At 43.1% G+C, this 12,875-nt stretch overlaps 1 protein-coding gene across 3 annotated transcripts in view; it reads right to left on the bottom strand.

The window, feature by feature from the left end:
• GPD2 (glycerol-3-phosphate dehydrogenase 2) overlaps positions 1 to 10,724 on the bottom strand; it is a 125,788-nt gene extending 115,064 nt beyond the window's left edge. Inside the window, exon 1 of one of the 3 annotated variants that reach the window (XM_054971522.1) lies at positions 10,446 to 10,724. The gene's annotated coding sequence lies outside the window, so the exon portion shown is untranslated. Of the gene's footprint in view, positions 1 to 9,913; positions 10,003 to 10,445 lie in introns of those variants that run through there. The other 2 variants (XM_054971524.1, XM_054971523.1) reach the window with 2 other exon arrangements.
• Positions 10,725 to 12,875: the final 2,151 nt, after the last annotated feature.

Below are 12,875 nucleotides of genomic sequence, written 5' to 3'. Positions count from 1 at the left end.
GGTCATTAAGGGCTTTGTATGCAGTAGCCAGTACATTGAACTGACCCTGGTAATTGATGGGCAGCCAATGGAATAACTGTAGAATGGGTGTAATATTCATGCCCCATCTAGCTCCTGATAATGAGCTGTGACATTCTGTACCAACTAAAAGTCTCTAAGTTAATTTTGCCAGCGAATCCATGTAGAGTGCATTTCAGTAGCCAAGTCTCAGTATTACCATAGCATAGACCCCCCCCCTCTCTCTCAGGAGCCACGAATGAAAGTAAAGCAAGCTAAATCAAAGCAGTTTGCCCTTCTTTACACCACCAGCCCGGCTTTCAGTCAGTCAGTGTCTCTCTCTCTCTCACACTCACTCAGGAGTCTGGAATGAAAGTAAAGCAAGTTAAATCAAAGCAGCTTACTCTTCTTTAGAAAGCCAGCCCCAGCAGCCCGGCTGCTGCCTCTGCTTCCTGCTGCTAAAGAAATGGGCAGCAGGGAGGCAGCCTTGAGGAAAAGGAATCACGTGGGCAGGGCCAAAACCCATGTGATCTCTGCTCAGAGCTACTGGTACGCCGTTCCAGGCGTTCCCCCTCCAAATGATCCCTGGACCTAGCGATCCAGCAACTTGGCTCGCGCGCCCACAGAGAGGGCTCTGCATGCCAGCTGTGGCACGCGTGCCATAGGTTCGCCATTACTGCATTAGGCTCTTAATCGAGTCAGCAAGGGTCAGCTGAACCCCAACGAAAGTGGGAAAAAAGATGTCTTTGAAGATCTAAGGCTGCAATCCTATGCGCACTTAGTGGGCATAAAAACCTGTGAACTTAGTATGACTTACTTCTATATAAAGTATGCATAGGACCCAGATGCGTTGTTTTCTCATAAGTTTAGGTGCAAAAGGTAAATGGATCTACAAAGCAGGGGCAACAAGGTAAATGGATCTACAAGCATGGCAACAATGATATCTTCTAATCACAGTCACAATGTTAATTTCAGCCACTTCCACATTAGGACATATTAGCACTGCAGAGGCATTGTTCTCTTATCAGCAGGAAGTGGATCTGTAGTTCCACAAGGCATTTAAATATGTAGTGACGTACCTCATAAACCTGCAAAGGAGGTCTGGTTTACCAATGTATACAGCACACCTACGTGACAACAGATTGTTTGCAGGTAGATCAAGGTATGGATAAAATCATTTTCTTGGACCTAGACCCAATGTTCTCCTTATTTTCTGGAGAAGGACTAATGTATCTTCTGATACATGTCACTACTGAAGACATGGTGATATAAGGGTTCCATTATGAATTCTTCTATTCAGAGATGTTAAGCAACATATGAAAACATGCTACTTACTACTTAAGTCAACAACTGAATTGCCTCAGAAAGCCTGGGTGTTTACAGCTCTCGCTTTCTCTAAGCAGCTTATTGCATTAGGAAGTTCTTCCTAATATTTAAACCTACCACCCTAGTGTTTAAAAACTGTGACTGAGTCCATTAAAAACAGTGCAGCACTCTTGACGTAGAAAGGTGCAATTTAAGGCACAGAACAAGCATGTAAAATGCATTACTGAAAAATACCCTAATATGTCTTTGTTCTTATTGGTATAGCAGCACCATGGAGATAAAATATTCACAAATAGTTGTCTGTGGTAATCTTTACCACACTGTCCCATCTAGACCACCATGATTAAAGAGTGTAGGTGTGCTTAAAAAAAACAGGATGTGGTAGGAGCCACACAAACAGGACAATGCACTTGTGTCTTAATCAGAGACAAACTCAGCATAGAATCAAGAATCTTTCTGCTAATTATGGCTATACAAACAATACCAATGCACAAAAAAAACACCTCTTTTTGGATGGTCCGTTTTTTGATAAAGATGAAGAAGATGAAGAGCCCACAGTATACAATGCTACGAATAGCAACCTGAATCCACAACACAAATTAGCACTATCAAAACATTCCTGGACAATTGTACTACCAGGTTTTTTTCAACATTTTACAGCTAATGTCATAGAAAAAAAGTACATACTGTGAGTGAGGTATTCTGTAGAAGACCAATGCCATTTCCAAGAGACCTAACTATCTGAAGGTGCAGACTGAATCAATCAGTTATTTAACATAACCCAACTAACATTAAAGCTATCTTGTAGATAAGGGTGCATGCGCGCACACAATTAACAAGGTCTTCAAAATGTACATTGGGAACCTTGTGCTTGAGCCTTTACGCCTAGAAAGGTAAACTCATCAGGGATATGGATGAAATGTATTATTGATGGAGGAAAACACTCAAATACACAATTCTGCACAATTCTAAAAATACTATGCCATGTGCTTCTTCCTCATGTCTGAATGAGCTCTAACTAGAAGGAACCTCTCTCTATGTGGTTTCTGCTAATAGGTGGCCTCAGAATACTTTCAGTGTCAGTTGCTATAGGAAACTAAGTCCAAAAAGGAATAGTGGTTGGATTTAAATGCATTACAAAACCTCTCATCCTAATCTTATATGGGAGTCAATGCATTAATATGAATAAAGAGGTTTGTTGCCCATATTTATTGTTAATAGCAAACAACCCTTACAGTAACCAATAAAAAACAAGATCTCAGTAATTAATTTTCCATTAGGTATAATTGGTACACAGCCTTCATCCATATTCTGAAAATGCCACATACAGGCTCTTTATTGTTACAGCTTGTAAGAATATAAAATAAAAAAACCCTGCCCAATTGGGGAGATGTTTCTCCAAGTTAGGGGCAACAAGTCAGGATTACAGAAAAGTTTTATTTTTTAAAAAAATGGAAGAATAATATGAAACAAAAATATTTTATACCTCATGAGATCTTGGCAACCATTTTGGATTGTCTAGATAAATGCAGATAATCTGCCAGGGTAATCTAAAATGGCTGCTGCGGAGATCAGAGAAAGGGGAGAAGCTCCAGGTCCTGTATGAGAGATAGGGTTGCCAGAGACCTGGAGTCCCTTGACAGGGGATCCCCAGGTCCCTGTAGTCTCCAGGTGGGGGATTGGGAGCCGGCATTTACTCCGGCTTCTTTTCTCCGCATACACGCGATGTGTGCACGCACTCCCTGCTCATGTGATGACGTCACTTCCCTAATGAGAGATGGGAAAGCAACATAAGGAGGAAGACTACATTTGGGAGGATTCCACCCCCTTTCAATTTTCACGAGCACCCTGCTTATTATGTATATTACTTAGGATCAAACACACTCAGAACTGCATTGAAGTTAATATCTATGAATTTTCATCCATCCACAAATGTTAGCCAACCAGAATTCCACATTATCTTTCCAGCTATTACAATAGCCACTTCACAACAGCAAAGCAGCATCCACACATCAGGAAATTGATACTGTACTGAAACTGGATGTTTGAAATCAGCTCAGATACAAGGCAAAACAAAGCAGCTGTCAATCTATGTTTTCTCAAACACAAAACTTTGGTCGCAAGTTAATAACATACGCTCCCTCTTAGAGGCACACCTTCACATGGTGAGAGGGTTTGAGTACATTACAGCAATACCATCAGAAGTTTAGACTCTGTCAAGAGTCTAAACTCCTAGCAGGGTCACTCATGGCAGAATGGTCAAAGTTAATATACATCCTTCACTGATTCCTTTGCCTACTGGAAACCATCCTGTTACTCCATATTCTGTCCAAACAGTATTCTCTTGTCCAAAAGTACAGGTTGCTCATCAAAACTATCATATGTTGTGGTACACCCATTTCCTTTAACACCATCCATAGCTTTTTGCCGGAGTCTATAAATCACAAACTGGTTTTCTTCTGAAATTCTCTGGTATGCTCCAGTAACCAATATAAATTTGCGATATGATTTCTAGTGCTTCTTCCTTGTATTTCTCTGTTGATCTTTCAGAATCGTTAGCCGTAGATGGAGTTTCCCTTTGATTTCTTGATCTTGTGGAACAGATCACTTGTTTGTTCTTTTTGTTGTTCTCATTTGTTTCTTTACCCAAATTGTTATGATAGTTCTTTAAAATCTTCAAGAAAGTTATTTAGATTATATTTTGGCTTTATAATTGTTTTAGAGTTTTTTCTTCAGCTTTATTCTAATTTTTGTTATTAACTGCTGTAGTCTGTACCCCTTTCTCTGATCTCTGGTGTTAAAAGAAATGGGTGTACCACAACATAAAAATCAATGATTTTTTTAAAAAAATAAAAAAATCGGATTTTTTAATTTAAATCGGATTGTTTTTATTTAAATCAGATTTTTTTGATTTAAATCGTATTTTTTAAAATAAAATACTTTTTGAGGAAAATATATTACCATCCAAAGGTTATTCCATCATGAAATAAAGATTAGTTTTTAATTATGTAGAATAAGGCTGTATATGTTTAATTTTTTTGGTAAATAAATTCCATTAATCCATTCACAATGTCATGCTCTTCCAGAGGTTTTTGTAAGATTATTGGGCAGTTTCTCTGCCTACAAGATATTATCACAGATGCTTGGTTTTGCAGTTCTCAAAACTGAATTTGTGTCAGCTCAGCAGAGATCACATGCCTCTTCTTCACAGCAAAAATGTTATAACATGAACAGAGTTGAGGAAAAGACCTTAATCCTATTGTTCTACAAACCTATGAAGACAGAATCAACCCCTCCAGTGCTAAGTTTCAAGAAGTTCAGTGAATAGAAACAACATTTTTCTGATTGTTTGGAGTGGAATAGATCTGCACAAGCAGGGCCGGCGCTAGGGTTTGCCGCGCTTGCGGCTGGCCGGCCAAGCGCCCCCCCCCCGCGCGCACGAGCACATGCGCACCTGCCTGCGTGATGACGTCATGTGTGACATCATCACGGGAGCGCACACGCTGCCGCTGGCCCGATCGATGCGGCGGGCGGCCTCCGAGCTCTCCCGCTCGGTTGCCTCCACCGCAGCAGATGCCTGCCCGCGGTGGCCGCGCCCAGCTGGGGGCTTGTGCTGGCGGTGGCGGTGGCGCGGGGTGGGAGGAATAGGAGGCTTCTGCTTTGGGGGGCGCGCTCTCGCCCCCCACGCCTCTTCCAGCGCTCCCTCCGGCACCCCACGCCTGCGGCCACCGCCTACCTGGCCTCAATAGGCGCGCCGCCCCTGTGCACAAGAAGAAACTAAGTGTGAGGAGGGAGGGGCAAGCAGTACAAAATGAAAGTGAAACTTTTTGAGCACAATACTGCACAAGTCTTTGGATCTTTTGTGTGTATGACCTGAGGTTTATCACATTCTTTCCTTGGAGGAAAAAACCTATAATGGTAGCAGGCCGTAAAAGAGACCCAGTTTGGGAATACTTTAATGAAGTTCCTTTACCTATCGGTAAGGCAGGCATCTACTTGCATATTAAAGTTATACCAGCAAGAATTAGTCTTTATGTAGAAAACTATGATTTAAATCAAGCCTTAATGACTAGTGATTTAAATCGTGATTTAAATCGTGATTTAAATCAGTTTGATTTAAATCAAATCCACCCTGCAACATATGATAGTTTTGATGTGCAACCTGTACTTTTGGACAAGAGAATACTGTTTGGACAGAATATGGAGTAACAGGATGGTTTCCAATAGGCAAAGGAATCAGTGAAGGATGTATATTATGCCCCTTTCTGTTCAATATATATGCAGAACATAAGGAAAGTTGGATTAGATTTAGATGGAGTGCAGATTGGTAGACAAAACATTAATAATTTGAGATATGCAGATGACACCACATTACTCGTGCAAAATGGTGAAGAGAGATTTGAAACAGCTCCTGATGAAGGTTAAAGTAGAAAGTGCCAAAGCTGAACATCAAGAAGACAAAAATAATGACTTCTAAGGAACTACACAACTTTAATACTGACTACAAAAAATTGAAATTGTTAAGAGTTTCTATTCCTTAGCTCAATCATCAACCAAAAGAGAGACTGCAACCAACAAATCAGAAGATTGAGACTTGGAAGGACAGTCATGAAGGAACTAGAAAAGATCCTTAGGTGTAAGGAAATACTGCTGGAGACCAAAAATGAGATCATTCATACTATGGTACTCTCCCATTACTATGTATGAATGTGAAAGTTGAACAATGAAGAAAGCTGAAAGGAAGAAAACTGACTCATTTGAAATGCGAATTACAGATACCACGGACTGCCAAACAACAGACAAAAGGGCTCCAGATCAAATCAAGCCTGATTTGCACTTTAAAAATGTCTAATCCGGGGCTACAATACGTTGGTCATATCATTAGAAGACAAGACCAACTAGAAAAGACAATAATGCTAGGAATAGTGGAAGGCAGTAGAAAGACTCAAAATGAGATGGCTTGACTCACTAAAAAAGACAACAATGCTAAGAAAAATTGAAGGCAGCAGGAAAAGAAGACCTAGCATGAGACTGACTCAATAAAGGAAGCCACAGCCACAAGACCTGAGCAATGCTGTTAAGACATTTTGAAGGTCATTAATTCATAGGGTTGCCGTAAGTTGGAAGCTACTTGACAGTACATAATGCACAGAACAACATCAGATCAAGTCCTGTAAAGGCCAATAAATCCAGATTCTTTGCTAAGCAATAGCTCAAGGAATGGGGAAAACACTTAATATTTAATTAATTGAAATGTTTCCCCTCATTTCCCAGTGGAAAAGAAAACTTCCAAACAGGCTAAGAAATTCATCCAAAGATACGAAGACACGGAAAGGGGGAGAAAACAAATCAATCCATCCATAGGAAAGCTTTGAAAAGGTTCAAAGGCCTTCACCACCTATCAGAATTAAAAATGTGATGAGGATGAATATATTTTCCAAAGAATGGAACTTCCTATACATGGTGCCACCACTGAAAAGGCCCCGTCACACATCCCCAAATAGGTCTACTTCATTCAGCAAAAGGACGCACAACAGAACCCCTTAAAACCCCTGTAGGTGCCCACAGTAGAATACTTTAAACAGCCCTGAAAATATAGGCTTTTAAAGTTCAACGCTAGCATTTTGAATTAGGCACAAAAGTATTGAGGCAGCTGGTATTGTAGACAAATAATTTTGAAGTTATATGCTCCATCTGGCATTCTCATTAGTAGTCTAGCAACTACATACTGAACTAATTGCAGTTTCTACACTCCCTTCAGAAGCAGTCCCACATCATGCTACAATAATCCTATATAGATGACATCTAGGTATGGATAGCTGTAGCTAGGTCAGTCAGTTCAAGGACTGGATGCAGCCGGTGTCCAGCTCAAAGCGCTAAAAAACATTCTTGAAAACTTCATTTTGGACATTTAGATACAAAGAAGAGTGCAGGAACACCTCCAGGTACAATTGAAGTGGAAGGCTTTTATGTATATAACTAGAGTTTACCCCACCAATCTAAAAAGTGAAAATTAAATAGTCTTTTTTGTGAAAGATACTATGAAAACAGCTGACCAGTTATTACAAAGAAGCCATTACAAGACCTCATGGAAAACTTGCCATTTTTACCCCTTGATCACACACATTAAACCGTTCCTCATAAAATCATTTCCCCAGATTTAAAGAAATATAGCAATATGATCATGCTGAGCTGAAAACAATAAATGACTTTTTTCATATAGTTAACAATTACCACAGGGTAATTTACATAGCCACCACATGGAAACAGATGTCACTTTCAAAGAAAACAAATACACATTTACCAATATTCAAACACCCTAAATTCAAACACATCTGTGAAGAAATATTCAAGTGATATTAAAGTTAAGAGCACATGCTACAGTCAACTCCCAGAAAGCCAAGGAAAAATGGTGTCCCTATGACAGCTGACCATGTACTAGCGGTAACACACAACTATTTGCCTCTCCAATCAAATCCTACTCCATTTCACTGCTGACCATGAAACTTATATGATTGTGGTGATTCATAAGTACTATACTTAAAAGCTAAGACAGACAGGAAGTTAAATTGTGCCAGGAAGTTAAATTTCTGGCATTATTCCCATGACAACTATAACATGCACTCCAGCCTGCACCCACATATTGCTGGATGTTACACTGTAGTGATCATTCATCTCCTGGACTTCCTTTTTCATACAGTACAATCCAGTCATGAACAGCATAACAAAAGCATAATATTCAACAACATGTCTATGCAGCTTCACAATTCTACTGTGAGATTACACCAATGCAGATAATAACTTATTTAATTGTAAGTCACAGTTTCAATAATTAAGTAACATATGAACATGGCATAAACTGAAAGCTGGTGCAGTGGTTAAAGTGTCAATCTAGATGTGAATGACCCAAGTTCAAATCCCCATTCTGTCATGGAAGCTTGCTGGGTGACCACTGGTCAGTCATACACCCTTAACATAACCTACCTCACAAGGCAGGTTGTGAGCATACAATGGAGGAAAGAAGAATGATGTAAGCTGCTTTGGGTCCCTACTGTGGAGAAAGGCAGGGTATCAATGAAGTACATAATAAGCATTTTCTTAATCCAACCGACTACTACTAAAATTATGAACTAATAAGGTTTATACCCGCACTTCTTCAGACTGTGATGTCTCATCACCTTACCCAAGCTCAGCTGACAATGCCCTCAACAATACCATCTTTGTGACAAGCTCATACAATAACGGGATGGCTGATGCCTTTCAACAGTAGACGCCTCTGCATTTGCAGATTTGCCATAAATCAAGTCCAGACAATATTCTGGAACAATAGAAGATGCCCTGGCTGAACCAACTTTCAGAGCTCAAACTTATGTTGGAGGGTGGGAGGAGAAAAGAAGAAAAAGATCTGCAATTTAAATGAGTTTTTAATCTAGATGTATGTGAATAATAATATAGCTCTCTTTCATTCAACCCTTGGGAGAAGAATTCAGAAGTAATAAAAAGTGGGGCAAGACTGAAAAATGCATGTTTCCGAAGCTGTCTGGAGAATTTTCTTTCAAATTAGACATATTCCTCCAAGCAACCTCTATTCCCTTAAAAATGGCATGCTACAATTGATCCTCTAGCTATTTGAACAGTTTAACAAAATCTTGTCATTCCTTTCACAAGTATACCTCTTGGTCATTTGGACTGCCCACTTCAAAATATACTTTACACTGCCCATGACCAGAAGCAGAGACCTAAATTGTATTCCCACTGCCAGGATACTGTTGCAATGATTATTATTTATTCCATTCAAAGTTTTCATCCACTACTTTTACTGTACTATCTCTTGAGAGTATTATCTCAAATAATGATAGATACACACATTATTTATTACATACAAACTGGCTTCTGGAAAGAACTTTCAGCTACTTTAGGATTCAGAATTCCTCCTTCTCAAAAAAGAAGTCATAACCAATCCCTCTGTCATCTTCATCTTTGAGAGGCCTTCAATTAAGGCCTCTCAAAATGGGCAAAGGAGAGGGAAGAGATGAACAGCTAATTACTAAAATGATAGGGGCTATCTCTTAAGTACAGCCTTAACTAGGAAAGTCTTGAGGGGAAACAGGTAGGGATTATTCAGTTGTACCAGGAAAGCACTCCACTGGTGCTCAGAGGCATTTTCAAGTTCATTATCACTTCTCACGTCCCAAGACTGAGTTCTAACACCAAAACATGCTTCTAAAACTAAAGCTGGATAATTGCTAGCTCAAGTTAACATAGGAGAAGAGTGGCCTTTTGCTCTCCTCTCTGTGCCTCTCTGTAAATGAACGGCTGAAGCCTGCTTGGACACCCTAGATCCCCCCGCCCCCAGGCTGGCTGTGACGCCTCAGCGGTGGACACAAAATCCTCTGCACATGAGCAGACATCCACACCTGCTTACACAGACCCCGTACTTCAAAATAGGCTCGGATAAAAGCCCTGACAGAAACGGCCTCCCTCCTCCCAGCCTAGCTTTAGCTGGGCTGCTGACCCACTGAGCCAGCAAGCGCCATCAGACCCCTGGAACTGTCGGCAAACGCGCCAGACCGCCCAGGGAGATACTTACTCTTTCCCGGCCGAGAACTTCTCCCTGAAGCCCGGAATGAGAGCTCAGCGAGGCCGAGGCGGCTTCCGCGAAGAGCCCTTCCACCGCCCGGGCAGGAGGAGGAGAAGGAGGAGCCACAAAGCGGCATCTCCCCTCAGCGTGAACCGGCTGTCTGACCCGCGGGCTTTCCCTCCACAGTGGAAGGGCGGTTCGGAACCCAACCCCGGCCTTGGCCGCGGCCCAGCAAGCAGAGAAGGAAGCCTCAGGCAGGGTCTGCCCAGAGGCGGCGGCGGCGGCTCTGCCCTCCCCCCTCCCCGGCCGCTGAGGGAAGCCCCGTCTTGCGGCAGGGCCTGTGCGAAGGCAAGGACTCCCACACGCTTAGTAGGCCCGGCTGCAAGCGCGGCCGGCGGCTTGTTGCTGCTCCGAAAGCAGCCCGCCATCGGCCTATCTTGAACGCTACCGAGATGTGCTGCCTGGAGAATAGCGCTTGCCTCCCTCGCCTCCCCTCGGCTGCAGGCACTTCTCCGCCCACCCAAAATGCGATCCCCCCTACCTTCCTTTCTGGGTGCTTCCTCGACAAGGGATTGCTCTCTTCTGCCCGAAGCCTCCTACTGCATCTCCATGTTTTTGTTTTTCATGCCGGCCCGTCGTTTCCCCGCAGCGCAGAGCAACCTGCTGCAGCTTGCACACAGACACCGGGACAGGGGCCCGGCCGAGGAAAGCTTACCCCGCTTCTCCGCCTCCCTGCAACGGGTCGCCGGGCATCCGCCGGCAAGCAGCGCCCTGCAAAAGCCCCGCTGCGGGGGAGACGGAGAGACTCCTTGCCGCCCCTCCCTTCCCCACATACACACACACGTGTGAGCGCAGAGGGAGCTGGAGGCGCTCGGTTTGGAAACTACCCGCAGCATGAGAGAGGCTGGTGACATTTTGGAGGGAGTAAACAACTCCGCTGCCAGGAAGCGTGTCCCCAGAAAGAACAGGGCACGCCGAGAACCTTCGACTTCACAGAAAGATCTGGCTTACAAGGGGCTAACTCGGTAGCCTTTTGCTTTTTTGTCGTATTTTCATCGTGACAAAAGGGATGGTTTTTTTTTTAATTCCAGGGGGAAAATGTGAGATATTTGCTTGGATATTTAGTCCCTGAAGCCCGGAATATTTAGTCCACCCTATCCCAAAGTATCAGAGCATTTTGTTACATATAATTAAATAAATACAACCAAAGGACATATTAAAATCCGAAATGATTCCCAATATAGAACCTCTCTGCGTCAGTACCCACTCTGTCCTAATTCCAATTTCTTCTATTTTCCCTTCTAATCATTCTAATCTCTAAGAAGCCCCCATGACATTTCAAAACAGTCTCTATGGAAACTTTAAAAACTACTGTGGAACTGGAAGTGATCCCATTGAGAAGCAAAACAAATTCTGATTACATTTTGCAGTGTTTTTTCTCTAAACCAAAAATGATGCCTGGATATTCCCAACCTGTGGACACAGGTTCACAGGAGCCCTTTCGGCACCAGTTAATTTCCCCAGTTCATTCCTCAAACTGCATCGATCTATTTGCAACCCTCTGCACACTATTTTGTGCCATTAGTAGTGTATGGGGGGGGGCGGTGTGTGACTTTTCCTAGGGTTTTCTGAGAGCGCTTTTTCCAGGACTTTTTTAAAAGCCATTTTCCAGTTGGCACTTTCCCCCAGGCGTAATCTTTATGCTGGTTTTTATTGTTCAGCCCTCTTCTGCCACCTACCAGCCCACTTCTTTGTGACTGGCCACTCTCATCTATCCAGCCACTCCCTCTTCCCTCCTTTCCATCCCTCTCCACCCTCTTTTTTCTTTCTAAATTCAGCATTGGACCGATGCACCAATGGTTTGCAAGGGTGCAGGATTCCCCACACCACACCTCCATTACATGGAAGAGGCACAGAGGGAAAGCGGCTAAGCGGACTTCTCAAAAACTGAGGAGTAGGTCTGCAGAAGGGGCTTTAGTCTGATATGCCTCCAATTACCATATACTGTGAAGAAACTGAAGCTCAATCCAGACAAGACTGAGGTGCTGCTGGTCATTAACAAAGCTGCTCAAAGCTGCTCAAAGCTGACCTGGAGGGGGTTATACTTCCCCTGAAGGTAGTGTTACCAAGTCCCTCCCCCAGGTCCTCCCCTTCCAGTGGGAGGGGGAGGACCTGGCACTTACCTCGTGCCTCCAGTGTGTCTGTAATTCCTATCACATGCACGATGATTTCATTTCCCGGAGTGATGTCACTGCGTCAGCCATGCAAGCACTCCCACGCCCTGCACATAGCCAATTCAGCCCGTTTGGGGTTGATTTTGGGAGCACTCCGGCAGCCGGCACAACGTCACTCCCAGAAGTGATGTTGCCGTGCCCCCCTAGGGGATTTGCCACCTCCCACCGATTGCTGGCGGATCAGCAGGCAAAGAGGCAAACCCTGGAAGTTTGCCCTACACCAGCAGGCACTTGGGAACCCTACCTGAAGGAGAAGATTCATAGCTTGGGGGTTCTGCTGGATCCAGGCCTATAGCTGGTGATTCAGGACTCCTGTGTGGCATGTAGTGCTTTTTATCAGTTCTGGCTGATCCTCCAGGTACAAAATGGCAGAGTCCAGTAGCACCTTTAAGACTAACCAACTTTACTGTACCATAAGCTTTTGAGAACTACAGTTCTCTTTGTCAGATGCATGGAGGGTATGAAGAAACTGGCTTGATATATATAGGCTGATTCTCCAGATACAAAATGGCAAAGAGTCCAGTAGCACCTTTAAGACTAACCAACTTTACTGTAGCATAGGCTTTTGAGAACCACAGTTCTCTTCGTCAGATGCATGGAGGGTATGAAGAAACTGGCCAGATATATATATCTCCAGGTACAGATATTCCTCAAAAAGTGTGCCCTGGCCATAGTGATCCATGTTCTGATTACATCGAAGTTAGATTACTGTGATGCACTTTACATGGGACTGCCAT

The sequence above is a fragment of the Eublepharis macularius genome, chromosome 2, assembly GCF_028583425.1.
Source record: "Eublepharis macularius isolate TG4126 chromosome 2, MPM_Emac_v1.0, whole genome shotgun sequence".
NCBI classification, from domain to species: Eukaryota; Metazoa; Chordata; class Lepidosauria; order Squamata; family Eublepharidae; genus Eublepharis; species Eublepharis macularius.
Note: the sequence above shows the minus strand (reverse complement) of the source record. Positions and strands in the feature narration are given on the sequence as shown.